Here is a 22,569-nt window from a genome sequence, read left to right as displayed (position 1 = left end):
CTGCTCAATAAACATTGAAAGCAAGAAAGAAAGCAAGAAAAAGGAGAGAGGGAGAGAAAGAGAGAGAAAGAAAGAAAGAAAGAAAGAAAGAAAGAAAGAAAGAAAGAAAGAAGCAGAGAAGGAAGGGAGGGAGAAAGGAAGGAAGGCACAAGGCAGGAAGGCAGGAAGGCAGACAAAAAGGCATAACCCAGGTTAGTGTCTGAATTAGAGAATGGAATCAATTGATACATTAATACATTAAATAAAATGATAACTTGTTTAATGTATTTGGAAGTTCTAAATCAACCTTCTTTAAAATGCAAGCCACCAGGGGCGCCTGGGTGGCTCAGTCGGTTGAGCGTCCGACTTCAGCCAGGTCACAATCTCGCACTCCGTGAGTTTGAGCCCCGCGTCGGGCTCTGGGCTGATGGCTCGGAGCCTGTTTCTGATTCTGTGTCTCCCTCTCTCTCTGCCCCTCCCCCGTTCATGCTCAGTCTCTCTCTGTCCCAAAAATAAATAAACGTTGAAAAAAAAAATTTAAAAAAATAAAATAAAATGCAAGCCACCTAATATTACTTCTCTAAAGAACAGAGCCTTCACAAATGCTACAAGAAATAATCACTGAGATATAATTTCCTTTAGTTAATAAGGAGCATATAGTTAATACAGAGCATAAATTGTGCGCAGTAGGCCAAAGAAAAATATGCTAATGTGTCTGCGATTTGAGGTCCCATTTGTTATGTAGATGACCGTGTGTCCTTCTGTTGGAGCTCCTTTTTATTTTTTTCACAAAACATAAACTATTTAATTCTGATTTTTAAAGAGCAAAATAATTTACTATATTGAAACAGCCCATTCATCATATAAAGCATTTGATTCTGTCACCTCGAGTGCTTGTTAAATCACTTCCAGCTGCTACAATCAAGGGCCAGGTACTTCTAAGGTCTGGCACTTTCTGAGCTCTATTACACCTTTAAGTATGATTCTTCAATCCAATTCTAGCCTTCATAATAATCAAGTGCCCACTCCAGTTAACTTCAAGGCAACTGGGAACTTAGAATTCTCCATATGTGTCTGTATCTGATTTTCAATCAGACCTCTTCATCCAAAACCTGAAAGGTTCTGAATATCTATGAAGTAGTATAGTAACATTTTCACTTAAAGCAGTGTCAAGAGCAGCATCATTGAAATAAAACTTTGGCAAGGAAACTAATCTATAAAAGGGATACTTTACCAAACCAACAAGGAAGGAAGTTAGCAAAAGAACTGAGAAGCAATGTATTCTGTGATTGTACCTACATGAATCCATTGATTAAATAATTTGGCATCAAGGTGGAAATCAATGTCACTTAAATTACAAGAGGAAAGGAGGGATTCCATGTTTAAGAGTCTGTATTGAAGCAAGTTCATTTGTTCAACAAATATTTATTAAGCATCTATTAGGACTGTTGATGTATATACATGTATAAAATAAAATATAGTTCAAACATCCCATAAAAGTAACAAAACAGAACTCAGTTACCTTTAAATCTCCAGCTCATCTATTCACTTCATTCTTTTTTTTTATTTAAAAGACTTGAAATAACTTTAGAGATATGATTCACATACCATAAAATTCACCCTATTCAAGTGTACAATGTAATGTGGGGTTTTTTTTTAGCACATTGACAAGGTTGTACTATGAGCACTATCAGCACTATTTAATTTCAGAACATTTTCATCATCCTAAAAAGATATCCTTGGTTGTTATCAATTGCTTCTCATTTCTTCCCAATCCTTCTTGCTGTAGGCAACCACTGATTTACTTTCTGTCTCTATGGATTTACCTTCTGAACATGTGATATAAATGGGGTCATCAAACTTTCATGAGCTTATTTTAGCAAAATGTTTTCAAGTTTTATCTTTTATTCCTTTTTATGTCTAAATAGTATTCCATTGTATGGATATACCATATTTGGTTTTTCCATTCATTAGTTGATAGCAATTTGTGGGTTGTTTCCACTTTTGCGCTACTATAAATAATCGTCTGTGAACATTTACATACGGGTTTTTGTGTTGTGCATATATTGTCAATTCTCTTGGATTTGCTAGCCAACTTAGTACATCTATGAAGATGACACTTTAGTTGTACCAACATTCTTCCTCACTTAAGAACTAGTTATACTTTACTAAAAATTGCTAGTTGAACATTTTTAGTGCTGTTGTTAGTTTCATAACTTCATTCAGTGTCCAATTCTGACAGTTGCTTTGTAGGTAAACTAACATTTGCTATATTTCTTTGTTCACCCCCAGATTTGGTGACATATAATTGACATATAACATTGTATACATTTAAGGTGTAAGTGTGGATCTGATATCCTTTTATATTGCAAAATGAATTACCAACTGAGTGCTAGCTAATAGCTCTATCACATCACATAATCAACATTACTTTTTTGTTGTATAACATTTAAGATTTACTCTTAATTTTTTTTTTTAATTTTTTTTTTCAACGCTTATTTATTTTTGGGACAGAGAGAGACAGAGCATGAACGGGGTAGGGGCAGAGAGAGAGGGAGACACAGAATCGGAAACAGGCTCCAGGCTCTGAGCCATCAGCCCAGAGCCTGACGCGGGGCTCGAACTCACGGACCGAGAGATCGTGACCTGGCTGAAGTCGGACGCTTAACCGACTGCGCCACCCAGGCGCCCCTACTCTTAACTTTCAAGTATGTAATATATTATTACTATAATCACAATTCAGCACCTCAGACCTCCAGAACTTATTCATATTCTAACTAGAAGCTTGTACCATTTGGCCAACAGTTCCCCATTTTCCCCACCATCTTCCAGTCCGTGGTAACTACAATTCTTCTCTCAGTTTCCGTGAGTCTGGCTTTTTTAGATTCCACATATATCATACAGTATTTGTCTTTCTCTGCATGACTTCTCTCAGCATTATGCCCTCAAGGTCCATCCTTTTGTTGCACGTGACAGAATTTCCTGGATTTTTTTTTAATAGCTGAGTAATATTCCATTGCTCTTCTTCAACCATTAATTTGTTGAAGATCACTTAGGTTGTTTCCATATCATGGTTGATTAACTGGTATAGTTTAGAAGTAAAGTCAACAGAATTCCTTATGGATGAACGTGGAGCAGGAAAGATTGAGAATAATTAAAGATGCTACAGGCATTTTGGCTTGAGCAACTACAAAGAAGGAGTTGCTATCAATTAAACAAGAATGTCTTCAGAGACATAGTGAGGGAAGAGGAAATAAGGGTCCTTTTTGTGACATGTTAAATTTGAAATGTGTCGTGAAACCTAAGATTATCAGTAAGCACAAACAGGCACGGAGTCCAAAGACAGAGGCCTGAGTCACTCCAAATTCAACAAACAAGAGTGATGAGAGGAATCAGCAAAGGAAACAAAGAAGCAACAATCAGTAGGGTAGCATGACAATTACATGGCTGCACTGTCCCAGAAACAGTATCTTTCAAGAAGCACAGAATTACAATTGATGTCAAATGCTGCTGATTGGCCTGTCATGAAATATAACACTTGACCATTGCAATAAGACTCATCAATGTCCATAAGGGATATTTTAACAAAGGGAGAGTGTAGAAACTTGATTGGAGTAGATGTAAGAAAGCAAATAAGAGTAATTTGAAATGGTGAACATAGTTCACTGTTCACTGTTGTGGAATTTTGTCAACAAAGTGGTGTAAAGGGAGGAAGTACCTATAGAGTGTTTTTTAAAGCTACACTTTTTAATTTAAAATAGCGTTACATTTACAGTACAGAGAGTTTGTTTGTACCCTGTACCTAGTTTCTTATATTAACACTTTAAATTAATATTGTACAGTTGTCACTATGAGCCAATACTGATACATTATTATTAACAAGTATCTATATACTAACGAGTATATTTGTCTGCTTTGTCTGACAATCTGCTTTGTCTGAAATATCTATATACTAGTTAGATTCCTTAATTACCTTTTTTGAGTTCCAGGATTCCACTGAGGATACAGTGGTATTAGTTATCATGTTTCCTTAGGCTTCATTTGGCTGTGACAGTTTCTCAGACTTTCTTATTTTTGATAACTTTGGTCTATCGTTTTCGTATCTTGAAATATCTTCATATGGTTTCAATATGAAAGCAATGTTGACCTTATAGAATGACGTAGAAGGTATTTCTTTTGATTCTTTTTTCTGGAAAATATGGAGAATATGCCTAATTTTGTGGCTAGAATTCACCAATTAAATCAATTGGGTTGAATGCATACTTTATTTTTTTATTTTTATTTTGAGAGAGACAGGGGGAGAGAGAGAGAGAGAGAGCAAGCATGTGAACAGGTAAGAGGGGCAGAGGGGGAGAAAGAATCTTTAAGCAAGTTCCATTCTCAGCACAGACCTTGACGTGGGGCTTGACCTCAGGACCCTGGGATCATGACCCGAGCTGAAACCAAGAGTTCAAATGTTCAACCATCTAAGCCACAAGGTGCCCCAACTATACTTTTTTTTGGAAGATTATCAATTATTGGTTAAATTTATCTAATAGTTATAGAGTTATTCTTGTTGTCTATTTCTTCTCTGTGAGTTTTGAAAGCTTGTGTCTTTTAAGAATTTGGTTGTCAAATTTGTGAACATATAGTTAATATTTTTTTGATTAGCCATTGCATGGGATCAATTGTGAAAACCCATCATCTATTTCTGATAGTGGTAATTTGTGTCTTGTATCTTTTTCTTGATTAGCCTGACTAGAGGTTTATAAGTCTTATCAATATTTTATATTCAACTTTTACTTTGTTTGATATATATATATATATATATATATATATATATATATATATTTTTTGGCTTATTTCAGTTTCATTTATTTATTTCCTAATTTTTATTATTTCTTTTATTCTTGCTTTAAGCTTATAGTACTCTTTTTTTCACCACTTTCTTAAAGTAGAAATTTAGGATATTGATTGTAGATCTTTCATTTTTTTAAGTAAATTTCTCTCTAAGCACTGTTTCTGCTGCATTGCTTAACTTTTGATAAATTGTATTCTAATTGTAGTTTCAATTCATACATTGTTTTCTAGTTTAATTCCATTGTGTTCTAAGCATATACTTTGCATGATTTCAGTGGTGGGCTTTATGGTCAGTATATTGTCAGTCTTGGTGAATGTTCTATGTGGATTGTGAAAAAAATGTATTCTGCTCTTGTTGGTTGGAGAACTTTGTAAGCGTCAATTGTCATACAATTGATTAATAATATAATTCAGGTCAGGGCACCAAGAAGGCTCAGTCAATTAAGCCTTTGATTTCAGCTCAGGTCATGATCTCGCAGTCCGTGGGTTCAAGCCCCAGTTCGGGTTCTGTGCTGACAGATGGAGCCTGGAGACTGCTCTGGATTCTGTGTCTCCCACTGTCTCTGCCCCTCCCCTGCTCCTTCTCTGTCTCTGTCTCTGTCTCTGTCTCTGAAAAACAAACCAGAAAAATTTTTTAAAAATATGGTTCAGGTCATCTATATTCATACTGACTTTGTATCTCTTTGATCTATCAGTTACTTACAGAGGGTTGTTGATGTCTCCAGCCCTAACAGTGGATTGGTCTATTTCTTCTTTCACTTCTATCAGTTTTTGCTTCGTGTTTTAATGCTCTCTTATTAAGGGCATGCACGTTTAGGACCGTTATGTGTTATTACACAATTAACCCCTTTATTATTATGTAATACCTTTCTCTATTACTGTTAATTTTCCTTGTTCTGAAATCTGCTTTGTCTGAAATTATAGCTACATTGCTTTTCTTTGGAGTGCTAATATTGGATGTTTCTTTCAATCCTTTTACTTATGTCCTATAAGTCTTTACATTTAAATGCGTTTCTCATAGACAATATGGAATGCTTTTGTTTTGTTTTGTTTTTATTTAAAAAAAAAATTTTTTTTTCAACGTTTATTTATTTTTTTGGGGACGGAGAGAGAGCATGAACGGGGGAGGGGCAGAGAGAGAGGGAGACACAGAATCGGAAACAGGCTCCAGGCTCGGAGCCATCAGCCCAGAGCCTGACGCGGGGCTCGAACTCACGGACCGCGAGATCGTGACCTGGCTGAAGTCGGACGCTTAACCGACTGCGCCACCCAGGCGCCCCTTGTTTTGTTTTTAAATCCAGGGTGCCTCAGTGGCTCAGTCAGTTAAATGACCGACTCTTGATTTTGGGTAAGATGGTCAGGTCATGATCTCAGTGCATGAGTTTGAGCCCCACATTGGGCTCTGTACTGACAACATGGAGCCTACTTGCATTTTCTCTCCTTCTCTGCCCCTCCTCACCCTCAAAATAAATAAACAAAAAATAAAAACAAAAAATTGGGCCCCTGGGTGGCTCAGTCAGTTGAGCATCCATCTTCAGCTGAGGTCATGATCTCATGGTTGGTGAGTTCAAGCCCCACATCTGGTTTGCTGCTGTCAGTGTAGAGCCCACTTCAGATGCTCTGTTCCCCTCTCTCTGTCCCTCCCCTGTTCATACTCTCTCTCTCTCTCTCAAAAATGAATAAACATTAAAAAAATAAAATTTAAATTAAAAAAATTAAAATTCTACTCTGACAATATATGTTTTAATTGATAAATTTAGACTTCAAATTTAAAGTGATTATTAATATACTTTTCTTAGTAGCTACTGTGTTTAACTGGTTTTTACTTGTTGCATTTGTTCTCTATTTCCCCTCTCTTTTTTATCTTATCATAATTTTAAAAAAATTAATGTTTATTTTTGAGAGAGAGAGAGAAAGACACAGCGTGAGCAGGAGAGGATCAGAGAGAGAGGGAGACACAGAATCTGAAGCAGGCTCCAGGCTCTGAGCTGTCAGCACAGAGCCAGATGAGGGCTTGAACTCACAAACCAGGACATCATGACCTGAGTGCAAGTCGGACCCTTAACCAACTAATTCACCGGGTGCCCCATTACCTTCTCATATTTAAATTAAGCATTTTATATGATTACATTTGATTTCTTCCTTTAGACTATCAATTGTACTTAATTTTTATAATTTTTGTAGTGCTTGCTGTATAGTGTAGTGTACACATATTTAAATAATTTAAGTCTACCTTAAATTATACTTCAAGTAACACTATATGGTTTCATATGGAGTGTAGTTATAACCAATTCCTTCCTTCCATTCCTTATAACATTCCTGTCAATTACCTCATTTATATATAAGTGATTATAATCGCCCATTACATTATGACTATTTTTACTTTAAACACATATCTTTTAGAACAGTTAAGAGCAGATTTAAAAAAAAACCTTTTCATTTATTTATTCTCTGCAGCTCTTCCTTTGTCTAGGTAGACCCAAGTTTATTCCTATGTCATTTTTTTTTCCTGTCTGAAGAACTCCTTTTAGCATTTTATGCAGGGCAAGTTTGCTCATGATGAATTTCTTCAATTTATGTTTATGTGAGGAAGTATTTCTCTTTCACTTTTAAATGATACTTTTGCTTGATATAGAATTCTAGGTTGACTTTTGTTTTCTTTCAAACTTTTATTGTTATTCTACTCTTTTTCATATGGTTTCTAGCAAGAATTCCACTGTAATTATATCCTTGTTACTCTGTAAGTATTTTTTTAAATCTTATGGCTTTTTAAATGAAATTTTTGCTATGTCTTTGGATTTCTGTTGTTTAAGTATAGAGTTTGGGGAACTGTTTGTTTATTTTTCATTTATCTTACTTGATGTTCTCTGAGCTGGATATGTGGTTTGGTGTCAGTCATGAATTTTAGAAAGTTCTCAAATATTATTATTTCAAATATTTCTTCTGCTCCATTCTTTCTTTCTTCTCCTTTTGGCATTTCAATTGCATATTGAAGTTGACCCCTAACTATTGGAAATTCTTTTATGCTTCTGTTTTTTATTTTTATTCTTTTTTGTCTATGTATTTCACTTTTGCGTGTTTTTTATTTAACTATATTCAAGCTCACTGATACTTTCCTCGGCTTTATTGGATTTATTGATGTGTTATCAAAGGCATTCTTCATTTCTGATACAGTGTTTTTGATTTTCAACATTTACTTTTTATTTTTCCTTAGAGCTTTCATCTCCCTGCTTATTTTACTCATTTATCTTGCATGTTGCCTGCTTTTTCCATTAGCTTACTTATTCATCATATCTTTGTTAAATTGCCTGTCTGATAATTTCCATAACTGTGTCACATCTGAGTCTGGTTCTGACATGACTTCGTCTTTCAGATTGCTTTGTTTTCTTTCTTCTTCTTTTTTTTTATTTTCCATATGTGTGTGTGTGTATGTATACATACATACATATGCCAAACTAGACAAGTTGTACTGGGTTGTAGGAACTGTGGTAAATAAGTCTTTAGTGTGAAGGTATATACTAATCTGGCTAAGAGTTAAGTTGTATTTTATGTTTGCTATACCTGTAGATTCAGAAACTCTAAACTCTAAGTGTCTATAGTATTCTTACTTTTTAATCCCTCTTTACTTTGGACTTCTCTCTGTATTCCTCTTCAGCAAGAAATACTGTGTCGTGCAGCACCTTCAGCTATAATACATTGTTAATATACTAGAGCTCCTTTGGTGTGACGGTAATGTGTGTGGGAAGGGTTATTAGTCTACAATTTTCCTATTAAATCTGTTTCAGTGGCCTGTGTTTCAGGGCTGTGACTTTCACAACTGTTTCTGCAGTGGTTTATATATATATATATGTATATATATATACATATATATACTTTATTTTTTTTTCCCCTTGTCCATTATGCCCTTATCTGGCTGCAGTGTTCTCAATCTATTTCCATGAAGCCCTGATTTGTTTGGATGGTTTTGTTTTTTGTTTTTTCCTCTCTCAAGTGAGACAGAATGGCTAAAAGTTCCTGGAGTGGGAGGAATGAACTTCTTCTGATTTAGGACAAAGCTTTAGCCTGGATGTTTTTCCCTGGATAGTAGGTTCTTTGTTAGGTAGAAAATTCTAGGTACATTTCACAATGAATGATCTTCCTCTCCCCTGCAAAACCATGAAGGAATTTGGAGTTTGAATTCTCACTGCTTTACCATGAAAGACTGGTGGGTTTCCTTCATATAAAGCTCATGAAAATCTGGGCAACCCTAATATCAAAATCCCTAGGAATTTCTCACTCTTATGCTTGTCCACCTTAGTCTCAAGCAATTCATCAAAATTACCATTTAAGTGTTCATTTTCAGTTTGCCCACCATTTTTCTTGTTATTAAGACAGAAGTGACAACTTCCAAGCTTTTGACATGTAGGGGTGAAATAAGGGGTCTAAAGAGTGATTTTTAAAAGTAGCAAATGTTATAACATGCTTGACACATATACAATTATGACAATATATTAGAAAAAGAAAAATTGAATATGAAGGACAGAAAATCTACCTAAGGAGGCGCATGGGTGGCTCATTCGGTTAAGCGTCTGACTCAGGCTCAGATCATGATCTTACAGTTCGTGAGTTCGAGCCCCACATCGGGCTCTGTGCTGACAGCTCAGCGCCTGGAGCCTGCTTTAGATTCTATGTCTCCCTCTCTCTCTGCCTCTCCTCTACTCATGCTCTGTTTCCCTCTGTCTCTCAAAAATAAGTAAAGGTTAAAAAAAAATTTAAAAAAAATCTACTGAAGAAAATTAAGTCCTTAAATAGGTGAGCGGGGTTAGGATCAAATTCATGAGAGAGCTTGATCTTAGATAGGAGTACAGATAATGTATTAGTTGAATTGAATCTCCCCCCAAAATATTGTAGTCCTAACCCTGAGTACCTATACATGTGACCTTATTTAAAATTATGTCTTTGCCGATGATCAAGTTAAAATGAGGTCATTAAGGTGAGTCCCAATCCAATACTAACTGTATCTTTTTAAAAATGGAAAATTTAGGGACAAATACACAGGGAGAATGTCATGTAAAAATGAAGGCAGAGATTGAGCTGATATATCTATTATCTAAGGAATAACAACAATTGCCAGCAAACTACTAGAAGTCGGGAGACAGGCATGGAAGCAATTTTCCCTCACAGCTCTAAGTACAAAAGGCAGATCCACCAACACTTTTAGTAGAAGTTGATTTGACTTACAAAGTTTTTTGTGTAACTTCTAGCTCATAGGTATTGAAAATGTTATCAGCCAAAACATTTAATCCAGGAACTCTGTGAAAATTCAAAAAGACACAAGCGCAACTTGTATGTATGTGGGAGTAGGTGTAACTGAGGCCTAACTGCCATATATAACAATGAGTTTATTCTCTTTTCCAATGATAAGTTTTCTATATTAATAAGATAACATCCTAGGCAGCATGGCATTACTTAGGGTAAGCTATTTTATATCCAGTCATTGAATACAAAGGAGAAACTATTTTTTTGATTACTTGATAATCCTATATAATATTTTATTTTAGAATTATCTATGCACAGCCAAAAAATAGCTCTTTTTTCCATTCTGTTTCATCTTCCTGAATGTGCTATATTATACTTTAAAGATAACAAAAGCGGCTTATATTAAGGTGGTTGTTTAATCATTGATCTAAATGTATTTGATCTATTCTTTGTTATGTGTTAGGCTATTCTAAGTAATTTATACTTTCCCTTAAAGATAATGGAAAGCTATTGAAGGAGTTTAAGTAGGAGAATAAATTAATTAGCTAACACTATCTAAGGAATCACCCCAAAACTTTGTAGCTTAAAACAATGACTTTATCTCAAGAATCTACAGGTCAGCAATTTGTCTAGACTAAGTGCGTGTTTTTTTTGTTATTGTTGTTCTTGGCCATGCATCTGCTATCAACTGAGAGTCAGATTTGCTGATCTTGTTGAGGCTCCCTGACTTGTCTGGGGCCTTGATTCATCTACACTTCACATTTGTTATCTTCTGGTAGTCTGGCCTGTGTCAGAGGCAGAGGTCTCAAAAGAAGTAGCAGAAATACACAAGCACTATTGAAACATGGATTCGAAATTGGAATGTTATCACATCTTCTATAGCCCGTTACCCAGAACAAGTCATAAGGTAGGGTAAGATTAAAGAGGTGGGGAAATAGACTCCCTCTTGGATAGGGGAAGCTGTTATTTCAAATTCCAAAAGGTGCAAATACTGGGACAGTGAATAAAAATGAAGAAATTTTTATTAGCAATATACCACAGAGAGTGATATGATAAGACTCACATTTTAGATAAAATGTTTTGGGGATGTCTGCATGGCTCAGTCAGTTGAGCATCCAACTCTTGATTTCAGCTCAGGTCATGATTCTAGGGTCATGGGGATTGAGTTCCCTGTTGGGCTCCCCACTGAGGGTGGAGCTTGCTTAAGATTCTCTCTCTCTATCTCTCTGACCCTCTTCCTTTCTCCCATGCTGTCTTTTTCTTTCTTTCTAAAAAAAAAAAAAATTCCTGCTTCAGTGAGAAGAGCAGATGGGAAGAAAGCAAGATATTATCTATTATCTCACCTACAAATGTATTTAAGGACTTAATATTTTCTTTAAAATACATTTACTATATGGAAAGAGTGATATTTTTATGTGTTTTGTATGTGTATGTGTGTGTCTGTGTGTGGTAGTTGTTGAATTAAAAATAAAAGTATTCTCAGAAAATATCAGCAAGCCAAATTCAACAGCACATTTAAAAATACATATACCGTGACCAAATTGGATTTACTCTTGGAATAAGAGGATGGCTCAACATATGAAAACCAATCAATAGAGTATACTTCATTAACAGAATAAAGGACAAAAACCACATGATAATCTTGACTGATGCAGAAAAAGCACTTTACAAAATTTAATATTCTTTCATGATAAAAACACTCAACAAACTAGGAGTGGAAAGAAAACATTCCCACAAAATAGGGGCTATTTGTGATTAACTCACAGTTAACATCTTATTCAGTGAAGAAAACCTGAAATCTTTCCTCTAAGATCAGAAATAAGACAGAAATACTTGGTTTTTCCTCTATTATTCAGCATAGTATAGAAAATTCTAGCCAGAGAAATTAGGCAAGAAAAAGAAATAAAATGTACCCAAAATGGAAAGGAAGTACAATTATATCTATTTGCAAATGATTATCATCTTTATGTAGAAAATCTTAAAGTTACATACACACTCCAAAAACAAACAAACAAATAAACAAAAACACTGTTAGAAATAATAAATGAATTCAGCAAAGTTGCTGGATACAAAATCATAAAACACCCCTAACAAAGGAGATAAAACAATCATACGCTTGAAAGTAGAAAGCTTAGTTGAAAAAAATTAAAGAGCATACAAATAAATGGAACAACACCCATGTTCACCTTAATATTAAGGTATCGTATTATCAAAAAAAAATCTACAGGGGTTCCTAGGTGACTCAGGTTGTTGAGTGTCTGACTTCTGCTCAGGTCATGATTTGTGAGTTTGAGCCCCACATCGGGCTCGCTGCTGTCAGCACAGAGCCCACTTTGAATCCTCTATGTGATATTGGTATAAACACAGACATATAGATAAACATGACATAATAGAGTGCCAGAATGAAACCTTGCAAATATGATCAAATGATTTTCAACAAGGTTGCCAAGACCATTCAATGGGTAAAAGATAATGTTTTTGGGAAATTATATTGGGATTATATTATATCCACATGCAAAAAAAATAAAGTTGGGATCTTTCCTTACACCATATACAAAATTTAGTTCAAAACAGATCAAAGGCATACATGTCAGAGCTATAAAACTCTTAAAAGAAAACATAGGGGAAAATTTCAACATTGTATTCAGCAATGATTTCTTAGAAATGACACCAAAAGACAAAGCAAAAAAAAAAAACACAAATAAGACTACATCAAAATTTAAAACTTTTTTTCATCAAAGGATGCTACCAACAGAGTGAAAAATCACTTAATGGAATGGGGAAACACATTTGCAAATCATATAGTGCAAAGGATTAAATTCAGAACAACAAAATAATTCCTACAACTCAAATAACAGCAAAAATATGATTTAAAAATGGACAAAGCACTTGAATCAATATTTTTCAAAAAAAGACATACAAATAACCAGTAAACACATGAAAAAATGTTCAACACCATTAATCATTAGGGGAATGCTGGTCAATATTATAATGAGATACCATTCACACCCACTAGTGTGACTATTTAAAAAAAAGCATATAGAAAATAACAAGTGTTGGCAAGAATGTAGAGAAATTGGAACCCTTGTGCATTGCTGGTGGGACCATAAAATAATATAGCTTCTGTGGAAAATAGTATTACAACAGAATTCAGAAAATTAAAGTGAAAGTGAAATTACCATATGTTCCAGCAACTTCACTTATTTCTATGTATCCAAAAGAATTGAGAGCAGAAACTCAACTATGGCACACCCATATTCATAGCAACATTACTCACAAGAGCCAGAAATTGGAAACCACCCAGTGTTCACTGACAGATGAATAAACAAATAAAATGTAGTATATACATATAATGGGATATTATCCAACCACAAAAAAAGAAGGTAATTCTGACACATACTACCTCTTGGATAAACCCTGAAGACATTCGCTAAGTGAAAGAAGCCAGTTACACAATGACAAATACAAAATGACAAAGTATGATTCCACTTATATTTAGGATCTAGAGTAGTCAGCTTCATCGACAGAAAGTAGAATGGTGTTTACCAGGAGAAGGGGGAGGAGTTATGGGGAGTTAGTGTTTAATGGGTACAGGGTTTTAGTTAGAGAAGATGAAAAGGTTCTGGTGAGGGGTGGTGGTGATGGTTGCACAACAATGTGAGTGTACCTAACGCCACTGAACTGCACACTTTAAAAAGGTTACAATGGTAAATTTTACATTGTGTGAATTTAACAGCAAAAAAAAAAAAGGAAAAGTAAAAATAAATACATATTTTTACAAAATAGAAAGTTTTGCTGATATCATTCTAAGGGAAGTCTTTAATGATCTATGAGCAAGCATGTATTAGGTCTTAGAAGGAGCCTTGAGATAAATTCTAAATATATTCTCACTTCTACCTACTGGGTCTGATCTGGAAAGTGAATCACTTTTTATTTTTTTCACTCCATTGTTACCTTTCTTGGCATTATGACCTAGTTTATCCCCTGAAATATGAGTGAAAGTTGCATGTGTTTCTTTTGTGCAGAAGAAAGAAGGGTGATCATGTAGCTCTGATAACACTTTTTCCTGCTACAATGAGACCATCATGTCCCAGCTAGCTACTACTAGAGTTTTGGTCCCACTATGCAGAGAATGTGAAACAGAGCTGTGGCTGACTTGAAATGGATGTAATCTGGACATGAAATGTGTCTGAAAGGCACTAAGATTGCAGGACCATTTGCTACTGCAGCATAGCTGAGATTTCACTGACCAATGAAGCTTAAGATAATGAATTAATTTTAGGTACCTGGTATATTGTTTTTGTTCACTTTTTCTTTTTTACGATTTTATCATTTGTGTTGGAAACTGGATATTTTTTTTCATGTCTCGATGTACCAAAATTCATGTTCCTGGGTTGTAGCCAGACACATGAAGTGACTGGCTCTCTCTGAATTTTTTTTTTCCAATTCTGAGGCCATTTGATAGACCTAACTTGTGTTCAGTGTGTATAGCTGGTATAACCCAGTACAATTGATTGAGTGTGATGTTGCCATTTAACACAAACATGGCTGCCAGGTGTACATCTCTGTTCATAAGCAGTGGCAATATTTTTAGACTGGATGGGCATCCAAATATTGCCCACTGCACCCCACATATGCTATTTGTAAAAAGAAGAGACACAACATCGGAAAACACAAGAGTCTAAACATGCCTGTAGAAATTAATCACATATCCCCAACTAAGCAAAGGAATCCAAAGACCTTAAATATATTACATTCATACTTGTTTAGAATTTAGAATTTATATGTGGTTTAAGATAACCAACCTCAACCTCTTATGAATTCCATGTGGTAAAACAAAAACACATTGAATCAAGGTGCCTAGAGTTTCTTCCCACCAAGTAACACAATCAACAGTATTTCATTGTTTAATTTTGTCCCCCTATGACTATGGTTTGAGTGAGATGTTTTAGGAAGATAAATATGAAGAGATTAATTTACAGGCTTTTTTTGGGGCACAGCCTTAGTAAACTTCTTTTAGATACTACCTATTTGACTTGAAATGGCTATATAACTAACTTTCACAACTTAATAAAGTAAAGGAAAATGTATTTTTATAGAGATATCTGCATTCTTTGATTTTTTTAAAAAGATGTGGAGATTATAATACAAGTGGCATAAGACTGAAGTCTTAATTACTTCAATTGCTAAAAACTCTAATGCCCAATTCTTCTTGACAGCTTACCACTATTTTAAAAACAACCATTTAAAGGTTTATAGGTCTTATTTACTTCAATTTGCTGTTGAAAATCTGGCATACCATTAGATTTCTACTTTTTAGATAATATTATTTCACGCATAAATAATCACGAGTGCTGTCCATTAGTACTTCTGTGATGATAGAGATATTCTTTATCCTCAATACCCAAGCCACTAGCCACCTGTAGCTATTAAACATTTGAAATATGGCTACTCTGACTGACAAACTGAATTTTAATTAAAAAATAAACAGTTACATGCAATTAGATGACCTAAATCTAAATCTCAATAACTTGGAAAATACATTGGATTGATTCATGTTTTTATTTCTGATATGATCCAACTCAGTGGTCTAAAGGACACACTGGTCTTAGAGGAGGAAAAAAGAAATTATGAATAAATATTTTAAGCCTATACTATATGATTGATTTTAATGAGAAGGACTATAGAAAAATTATTTGTTTTAGAATATGGAAATGAGAATTTTCTTAAAGCTTTACCCATATTGGTATAATAGAATTATAAAAAACTAAAAGATTATAGTGATAAAATGTTATTATAAAAAATGTAAATGCCACAGGGTTTTATTTGGTAAAATTAAAGAAATCACAGTGAAAAATAACATTATAAAAAATATACCAGATACATCTAAGTGAGTTAGAAAAGTAATTTTTTAGATCAATATTAGGATTTATTTCTTCTATATAAAATAGAGATTGAACTACCTCTCTCATATAACCGGCTTGTCATTCTTAGGATCAGAATAAAACTTACATTTTTTTGATGCTGCATTGTTTATTTCATATATTTAGTTTCTGTAACTAAATTAGTAATGACAGAATAAAATTATATTCTAAGACATAGCATGTGTGTTATTATTTACATTGACGTAAAAATCCAGTTTTCATAGGATTTGTACTTTATGAAAATTTTCCTCAGGAAACACTTGAGAATAGGATTTGAAAAGATAGGAATATTTGATAAATATATATTAGAATCATGAGTATTTGGGAAGAAATATGTTACTACTCTAAAGATAACTGAAGAAATAGTATCCTGGGTCCTGTATTCTGGCAAATAAGTACATTGCAGAAACTCCTTTCAGAAGCCATAAATATCAAGTAATTTTAAATGATCATTATTAAAGATTCATATAAAATTAATGCATACTGAATTTATAAGTAATAATGGAGAAATTAACAATTTCAAAGGTAAGCAGTTTCTAACATATTTTAATTTTTGTTAAATGAATAAAATATAATTTTTTTTCAGATGACCTTATTGTTGTGGCTATCTTCTCTTGCACAAAATGTTGCCTTCATTCTTTGAAGCCATTTTCTTAAATTATACTGCAAAGGTGGTTCATACAGTAAAATGTCAAAAATACAGACTTCAGAATTTACAAGTTTGGATCACTTTCCTTAGAAGGCCAAAAGATGGTGCTGCTGTGTAGCTGAGTTATCATTCCTCAATAATCAATTGCCTTCTGCAGTTTCAATTCAACTGCTAAAATGGCGGAAATACATCTGTCATCAGAACAAGTAAAACAGGTCTGAAAATGCAGTGAAACGAATCAGGTAACAAATTAACTTAGAGTGATACCCAATGATAATTGGACTTAGTGAAAACTGACAGTTGCTGAGTGGCAAAGACATTGGTAGTCTCTTTCTGTGTTAAATGTGGAAATTTCTGAGAATTCAAGTTAAAGACTCCTTGTAGAGAAGTCATAGTTTAAAGGAGAGGCAGGGAGAAAGAGAGAGAGAGAGAGAGAGAGAGAGACTTTAAAGAAATTGTCATCTTATGAGGACAACCTAATGGGTCAAGTATTAACATTTCCATTTTAATAATTTAGTAACTTATACTATCAGAGTAAACCTCAAAATTATTTTTTCTTCAAAACTATTAAAGTTTTGTTATAATTAACATTAAACTATAACGCTTTTCCTTATAGTCACTACATTACATACAGCTAGACATTTCCCATTTTAATTCTTTAATTTTAATTGTGTGCTTTATCACATTAACGTGTGCACAGACTTTTTTTAAAAAAGGTTTATTTATTTTGAAGGAGAGAGAGACTTCACGCATGAGCAGAGGAGGAACAGAGAGAGAGAGAGAAAGAGAATTCCAAGCAGGCTTTGGGCTGTTAGCACAGAGCCCCACATAGGGCTTGAACAAATGAACCTTGAGATCATGACCTGTGCCAAAATCAAGAGCTGGACGCTTAAGCGACTGAGCCACGCAGGTGTCCCTATGCACATACTTTTAAAAGTTAAATAGTTTTATAAAATTTATAATAGAAATTAAAAAAAAAACTTCTTTACATCTCGACAACGCCAAATGTCTGCTCCTCGGAAGATAGCTTTTACACACATTTTATTCCTATATTTTGTTAGTATCCCACATTTTTAAATGACCTAATTATTTTATTTTTTTTCTTGATTTTCCTATGTTAGACCTATCCATTGACTTCCTACTGCCAATTTGCTATTTGCCTTCTTTCGTGCACATGTCTTTCTCTGTTTTCCCAGTATAGGTGTATCTGTAGATTTTTTTGTTAAATACATGACATTGTATTATGAAAATGTGAACATTATTCACAGTTGAGCGATGAAGTGTACTATGATTACATTTAACTTCTGTGCAACTTTGTATTTTTTAGATTATATAGTCCATTATGTTTTTCTTACTACTGAGTACCTATCACTGTAGGCAGTTTATAATTTATCCCCAAACCCCACTGAAGTGTTAATTTCCTCTCCACACATTTAAACACATTATCTGTATAGCTAATATAGTATTAGTTATTGTCACCATGCTGTATATTAAGTCTCCAGTACTTATTCATCTTACATAACTGAAACTTTGTGCCCTTTTTTTTGGAGGAGGTCATTGAGAGGATATGAACACCGGCTGACCCTCATGCACAACATGGGCAATCAAAGACTCCTTACTTCCCTATTCTTGGAATGTGTGTTCCTCTTGCCTTCCATGCACTAGAAGCTTCCCTAAAGATGTAACTTTGAGACAGTCATGTGCTGTCGAGAAGTGTGTCTGGACGATATAAGTGACTGCATCCAGTCAAGACATTTATAGAAACTTTTAAGATTCTGGTGGACAGATGTAGAGATCTATAGAGATCTACTTGTCTTGCAGCTTCTCAAATCAAGCCTCCTAAGTCCCCTTACCAGTTAAACCTGGAACCTACTAATCTGGAGTGGCCTGCCTTTCTTCGATCTCTCCATGCACAGAAGACCAAATAAACGGGCCTTGGGAAAGAGGCATCCTTGGTGGAAATTCTGCATTGGCCACCATCATCTCTGTGGGGAGAAGTTCCTGTAGATCAGAAGCTTGTGGACTGCTAGCTGCTTTAAAGTACTTGTTTGAGAAATTGCATAGAGACCAACATGGCAGAGAAGGAAAGCAAATGGCTGCCACAGTGAACTGGTTTCTACTGTAGACACTTCGGCGGGTCACTGATGTCTAAGAAGAGGCTGAAACTCTGGTTAGAAAGATGGAAGAGCTGAGGTCAAAGAAGAATGTATGGATGTCTGCTCTTCTACTGGCTTCTGGGAGACAGACAAGGTGGGGGAGTGGGATAAACAGTTGGAGATATTAGTGTGCTCTTTTGCAGAGCTAAGAAGGTGCAGGCTGTCACAGATGAAGATCTGAGCATGTGTGACAAAGCCTGGTAGGATGCTAAGAGGTGGAATCCCTGGGAGGGTGAGGATACTGAAGAGGAGGTGTTGTGGTGATTGACAGTGAAGCGATGAAACGCCTCCTGCCATCTGACCCCAAACAAAGGAAAGCAAAAGCAAAGCAACCTCAGCCAGCAGGACAGCTCCAATTCAGGAAACGTTCACTATGAGAGAATATACTCCCACTGAGCTTGTTGACATAGCTGCCAAGTTCTAGCAAAAGGCCAGCAAGTATCCAGGCGTGGTTAGTGCAGCTAAGGAAATATGGGTGGAAGGGAAGGGAGAGACGGTGGCATTTTTCTGACCAGGTATGAGGCAAAGAAAATGAGCAATATCACACACACTCAGTCCTCCAGTAGTGCCTACATGCTACTTGGAGCTTCAAGGTACTCATTCCTTCATACACTGGATTATTCTAGCCTACAGGGAGGCTTGGCCCAATGAGGGAGACTTCCCTCAGCATGTGGGACCCTGGAAATCTACACAGGAGGTACCACAAATTCTTCGGGAGTTGGGAATAAGATAGGTCATACACACTCCTGTGTTTGAAGGAACTAATTGGGCTACATTCACTGCAGGAATGAGAACTAAGATTCTCCAGTCCACTCCAGCATCCAGTATAGGATGCTGATATCCATGCTGAGCCCTGTCATGGAACAAGACATGTGTGATGTTGGGCAATCCATTGCTGATCGGGGGGAGACTGACAAATCTCAGGAATGAGTATGGGCTATGGAAAAGTCCCGAGAAAGAGAGGGAGCTGGAAAAAGCCAAAAGGCTATCCTAGTTGGCTATAAAGTGTCTGGCTAAAGTAACCTGAAAACACATGTGGTTTGGCCTGATTGCTGCAGGGATTCCACTAGAATAGATAGACTGGCAACACTGTGCTGGTGGGTCTGTGGAAGTCTTAAAACCAGAACAATGGTTCAGACCTGGGCCATCCGCTCCTATCTTTTTTTTTTTTTTAATTTTTTTTTTAACGTTTTATTTATTTTTGAGACAGAGAGACACAGAGCATGAACGGGGGAGGGGCAGAGAGAGAGGGAGACACAGAATCGGAAGCAGGCTGCAGGCTCTGAGCCATCAGCCGAGAGCCAACGCGGGGTTCGAACTCACGGACCGAGAGATCGTGACCTGAGCTGAAGTCGCCGCTTAACCGAATGAGCCACCCAGGCGCCCCCATCTGCTCCTATCTTACCTGACACCCCACCTGCTCCAGAGGCCTCAGAAATGCAGTGCTATTAGGGATGAGTACAGGATGGCTTGAGTATAGGATGCAGGACAAGACTGCCACCAGGTGAGGGCTGTTGGAGGTGATCAGAGTCCTCACATCAAGCACACTATTCACTGGTCCTCCAGAAATAAACAAAGATGACTGCTCTGGTTGACACTGGACCTGGATAACAACGGACTGCTGAGGATTGAATAAAGTCGTGCTTGAACAATCACAGTGAAACCGTATATTCCACCCATTCACATAGCTGTGTCCAATATTGCCACCATCTTAGATACCTTGGCCAGAGTCCTAAGAGCATACTATGCTGGAATGGACTTATCAAATGTCTTTTTCAGAAAATGCCTGACCACTGAGTCACAAGATCACTTTTCCTTCACATGGGAGGGACAACAATGGACATTTCAAGGCCTTGCCCAAGGTTACCTGCACAGCCCTACCATATGTCATGGGATGGCAGCCAAGATCTGTCCCTGTTTTCCTTCCCCACATCAGTACAATGGACTGTGAGTTTTTAGGAGTCATTTAGTCAGGTAAGACATGTGTTGTCCCAGAAAGCTGTAATTGATCAGGTGCAAACCTATTCAACCCCTAAGAATGAGAAAGAGGTACAAGCCTTTTCAGGGATTTTGAGTTTTGGTGTATTTTTATTCCTTCCATCCCTTATACTGGCTGGTAAAAAAAAAAAAAAATGGGTGGGAGTGGCATGTGTGGAACTGGGAATCAGAACAGCAAGCACTTTTGAGAAGGTGAAAATACTAATGAGGCAGATAAAATCTCTGGCCATCTCCCAAGAAGGGCTTGTATTAGATGTGTCTGTGACTCCAGAAGGTGTGGATTGGGCACTGTGACAGAGACAACAAAAAGAGTGTCCTTAAGATTTTGGTTCCAGCTATGGAAGGGGGCAGAAAGCCCTTGTACTCCCTTAGAACGGCAGGTCCTGCTAGTGTACATGGTGCTCCTCCAGGTAAAGCCTTTCACAGAGGAACAGCACATTGTGGTCAGAACGTCCCTGCTTATCAAAGGGTGAGTTGAGAACATGTTCCATGTTCTGCCATGGCTCAAACTCCCACAGTGCCTAAGTGACATGCCTGTCTGCTGTAGAGGAGCACCTTTCATCTAGAAATATGGGAGCTACTAGGCCCTGTAGAATATGTGGATTCCCAAATGTTCCCACTCCTATTCCTGCAGCAGCAGAGAGGGAGCAGGGGAAATTCCTACTGATGCCTGATATACATACAGATCCATCTAGTCTGGGCAATCTGTCCATAAGGGTCTGTAGTTGCTATTCAACTCAGCACTGACACCATGTGGATGGAAACAGGAATAAACTGCATCAACCAGGGGACTGATTGATGTCAGTCCACCAGTTTGGCTGGTGATTACTCATGAGCCCTGGCTATTAACCATTTGCACTGACAGTTCGACTGTAACGCTATGGCTTGGACAATGGGAAGTCAAGGGTTGATAATCATAAATAAGCCCACAACCAGGCGCATGTTAGGGATGAAGATGTGTGGAAAGACATTTGGGTTCATCTATAAACTATTGAGGCAGTTTTCACCATCTTCCACATCCCAGCTCATAAGGCACTAACACCCCCCTAGCAATCAGGAATGTCCTAGTTTGTGTACTAGGAATGTCCTAGTTTGTGTACAAGCCCTAGCAACTGACCCTTTGGTAGAGAAGCAGATTGGGTACATAAAAAGAGTGGCTCCCATAGAGCCTGGGTGGGATGGTATATTGCATAGGCTGCTGCATTGTCCTTGAAGCACAATGCTGTTACAGTGCAGTAATAGCATGTCTTGTATGTTCTAAATGAGGCCCAAGGGAACTGCCAAAGGAGTCTGGGCCATCCACTGGAGTTCCCAACCTGTGAGGGAAGCTAGTATTGATTTGACAACGTTCTTCTTCTAATGTGTGATGCTATAGATTCCCTCTAAATACTGTTATAACTTCCTCTCACAAATTTTCTTACATTGTGTTTTCATTTTTATTCAAGAGTTATGTATATCACTTTCAATTATTTATTTGGTCTGCATGCTATTTAGAAATGTGCTATTTATTATTTAGATTGCAATTATTTTTGGGGTGTTTCTAGATATCTTTCAGCTGTTGACTTCTTATTTAATTTCACGATTAGAGAATGTACAGTTGAGAGACTATACAGTGCATATTTGAAACTATTGAAATGTATTGATATTTTATGGCCCAGAATATGGTCTTTCTTGGCAAATAGTCTATGTGTAATTGAAAATAATGTTTCCTACTTCTGTTGGTTGGGGCACCTCATAAAGGATAGTAGATAAATTGGGTGGTAGTGATATCTAAATCTCTATCCTT

The 22,569-nt window shown here is 36.4% G+C and overlaps 1 pseudogene; it reads right to left on the bottom strand.

Annotated features, from left to right (window-relative positions):
* Window positions 1-21,274, bottom strand: part of LOC124501862 (telomere zinc finger-associated protein-like) — a 96,117-nt pseudogene extending 74,843 nt beyond the window's left edge.
* Between the last annotated feature and the right edge of the window lie 1,295 nt (window positions 21,275-22,569).

Source organism: Lynx rufus, unplaced genomic scaffold (assembly GCF_022079265.1).
Source record: "Lynx rufus isolate CCGP_SWC_20201006 ecotype Redwood Valley unplaced genomic scaffold, mLynRuf1.p SCAF_7, whole genome shotgun sequence".
NCBI classification, from domain to species: Eukaryota; Metazoa; Chordata; class Mammalia; order Carnivora; family Felidae; genus Lynx; species Lynx rufus.
Note: the sequence above shows the minus strand (reverse complement) of the source record. Positions and strands in the feature narration are given on the sequence as shown.